Source organism: Epinephelus lanceolatus, chromosome 17, assembly GCF_041903045.1.
Source record: "Epinephelus lanceolatus isolate andai-2023 chromosome 17, ASM4190304v1, whole genome shotgun sequence".
Lineage (NCBI taxonomy): Eukaryota > Metazoa > Chordata > Actinopteri > Perciformes > Serranidae > Epinephelus > Epinephelus lanceolatus.
The window spans coordinates 42,092,504-42,096,378 of NC_135750.1; positions in this window are offsets into that span (position 1 = coordinate 42,092,504).

The following is a 3,875-nucleotide window of genomic DNA, read 5'->3' on the forward strand; positions in this document are numbered from 1 at the left end:
GGGAAAAATTCAGTAGAGGGAAAATTCAGGGAAACGCCCCCCCCGAACCCACACACACTATCACACGACTTCAGCAGGGACAGTGTTGATTACAGGATCGCAATGTGGGTAGCGTTGTTTTCAACGGCAAAGCAAATCAAAATAAAACCTATATGAATACAATAAATTCTCTTCGGAGGTCCAATAGAACCCAAATCGTATCCTAAAATGACCTCTCACAAGGCCTTAGAGTATGCTGTGTATATTGAATGTGTTCAGCTTTTCAGCCTCCCAGGCAGTTTCTTAGTGATTTACTGTGGGCTGTAAGTAAAATATGAATGAAACTGGCATAATTCCAGGCCTAACAGGTAATAAAACATCTCTGTTCCTTGAACATGCAGAGTGTGGGAAGTAAGAGTGCAATGATCCTAGCAGCCTGCTTCACCAACAGAGAAATCCTAAGCAGCCAATCACATTGCTTGACTCCAGCTTTGATGTGTCAAAGCCAATACATCCATGAAGGGGATCTATTCAAAAAGGCTACAAATCAGTCAAGTGAGGCAAGTGAGTCAAGGAAAGGGCTGATGGCACCAAACCAATAAACAAACAATAAACATAATAATTAACACAAACAATAATAATATACACAAACTCAACTTTCTACAAGGCTAACTAAAGTTTACAACTGGCTGTTTGGTAACACCAAAAGGAACCAATGAGGAGCTAACTGCTAGTAAATCATTAGTTAATCACTCATCAAATTTTAGTTACTGTTTTTGTGTCTCCCTCCAGGTCATTATCTTTTGATTACTTACTCTTTTAATGTCCCCCTCAATAAAGTTATACATTATAATGAATATTTACTAAGTAGTCCTGAATTACAATTAGTTCCTTCACAAAAAAAACCCCTGAGACAGCAAGATTCTTGACAAGTGTTTTATTGCTGATGTCATCACATTAGCAGATCTATTTGTTGTGGTATGCCCTAGCATTTTTGCTGTTAGCATAAATGCTAACATGGTTTGTCACAGGATACACTTCACTCATCTTATGCTGGACACGGTAGATGGCAGTAAAAGTAGGCCTATTCAACTGTAGCATACGGGACACTAAAGTATTCTACTGTAATACACCAGCACACACCTACAGGGAATTTATTGATTGATAGGTGACTGAAAAAGTGATTGAATAGGCTGTTAGCGTCACAAATTAACCTGCATGTCTTTGGATTGTGGGAGGAAGCTGGAGACATGGGGAGATCATGCAGGCTTCGCCCAGGGGGGCTCCCCTGCCCTGGTTTTCGAACCACCCACCTTTGGTCTGAACTAGAAACCCTCTTGCTGTAAGGCGACAATGCTAACCACAGCATCACCGTGCCATCCCAATGTATATCAAAAGAATAAAATGGGCTATTTGATGGTAGTGGTTCTAAGCTCCTGGAAACTACTTCAAATGATTAAACAATGTTCAAAACAGGAGCTCTTCGTGGGCTCATCCTTGGTTAGAGGTGCTCCTTGGACAGGGACACAAAATGCATACAAAAAACACAGAAAAGTCCAAGGCACTCTCTTTAAATCTATAAAATGCCTTTATGTGAATAAAGGCATTTTAGGCACTTTATGTGAATAAAGGCATTTTATAGATTTAAAGAGAGTGTCTTGGACTTTTCTGTGTTTTTCGTATACTTCAAATGATCGCTTGGAAAAACTTCCAGTTGCAACTATATGAGCTCACCTTGTCTCACATCCTCAGGAGATGATGAAGTACCTGCTGCTCCTCTGTTGTCTGTGGCTGTTTCTTAAACTGAGAGCCATACATGGCACATAATGTTAAGCTTTGCTAAGTACTATTGATAGATACACATAATGTTGTTGCAAGGATGCTGATAATTTTTTCATGCACCAATTTGACAGCCTCCCATCTCAGCAACATCCCGATATCAGTTTGAACCACTCAAACAGTTTTAGCAAGTGCTCCATACAGGATTAACACAACCTCTCAACCTGCTTATTATACACTATATTGACCTTATTATTATTATTATTATTATGACATACACCCCCCCCTTTTTTTAAAATACTTTCTTTAAGATCAGATCTCATTTAAAGAAAATACCTTAATCTAACTAGAAAGCACCAGTGACACATGGGAAAAAATCTTTTAAATGAAATATTTGTTAACAGGCCAAAAATTAAACTGCAGCCTAGTGTTATTTTTATTTCTAAAATAAATATTAAATGTTTAAGTAAATAGATGTAATGATATGCTGGCATTTGATTGCATTGTAATTGAATAGGCTGTTTTAGGCTGTGGGGGTTTCAATAAATAGGCATCAGACAAAAATCTTTTGTGTTTCTACATTGCTTCGTAGAGTTCAGTAATGTTATTGTGATTACAAATGCAAACTGTGTCAAGCTGATCAACAGTGTTTATATTAATCCATATTGTAACAATAGTACTGAAATGAAAACTGAATTGGCAGCATTTCAAAGTAGACATTTAAAAAGTTCATTTAACTTCTAGGGCTCCTGCTCACTTTAATGTAAATGAGCAGCTTTTTTTGTACTTGTATTTGGAGAGCTTATTTTTCAAAATCTGTGGACTTTGTAGTCTGTGTACAATTTAAATTAGTTGCTTTCAGATTTGCAGATGCTTGACTGATGTAGAAGTAAAAGTTCTGGTGTAAAAATCTAAGTAAAAGTAACAGTAGGCTATTTGTACTTGAGTAGGACATTCCACTAGTCTTTCTACAGCTCTGAATAAGTGTCATCTGAGATGCTCCAGCAGGTGTGCATGTTGTTGACTGGCTCCATAGACATATTGTATTTTAGTCCAAAGCTTATATGTAGTCCAAAGAAGATCCAAAGGCCTGTCTGCATAAATCTAATATTCATCTAGCTGAACCCTGCTGTACCAGATCAGTCTTGTGCTACTACTGAAAAATAGTAATTATTTACAGTTACTGTATCTGCTGGCTCTGACTGTTACTGTCCCATTACTGCTACATTTGAGTACTAGTTAACACTTAACAAAGTTACTGAAACACCGTCCAAATACTGTTGCCACAGAAAGCAATGTTGCAGTAGAAGAAATAGTGAAACAGTATGGGATATTTTTTATGATTTTAGCATATAATTAATAAAGTCATAACAATTCAATTCAATTTAATACAATTATATTTAAAAAAGCTCAATATCACAAATCACAATTTGCCTCAGCGGGCTTTACAGCATACAACATCCCTCTGTCCTTGGACCCTCACAGCAGATAATGAAAAACTCCCCAAAAAAACCCTTTAACTGGGAAAAAAAATGATAGAAACCTCAGAAAGAGCAACTGAGGAGGGATCCCTCTTCCAGGAAAGACAGACATGCAATAGAGGTTATGTGTACAGAACAGATCAATTTAATAAATGTACAGTCATTCATATGACTAAATGATTTAAGGAGGGAGAGAGAGAGAGGGATGCATAGTAAGAACAGTAATAACAATTGCTACACTAATATTAACTTTACTAATAATATTACAATAAAAATAGTAGTTTCATAGTGTGTATTTTATAGTCATATATTAACATAGGATAATATATTGTATCTATGTGACAGTATTATTCATATGTGTATAGTAATAGCAGTAGTAGCAGGCTTCAGGCAGGACCACAGAAGCAGTGCAACCACAACCCACGATCCAGATGTAGCCACGATTTGAGGGAACCTGTGAGACAGGGGAGCACATAGGCTCTGGAGAAGAAGCTGAGTTAGTGATATGTAGTAAAAAGACATGAATGTTAGCAATGGAAGGAACAGAAAGAGAGAGAGAAGGGGCTCAGTGTATCATAGGAAGTCCCCCAGCAGACTAGGCCTATGTCAGTCTAACTAGGGGCTGGTCCAAGACAA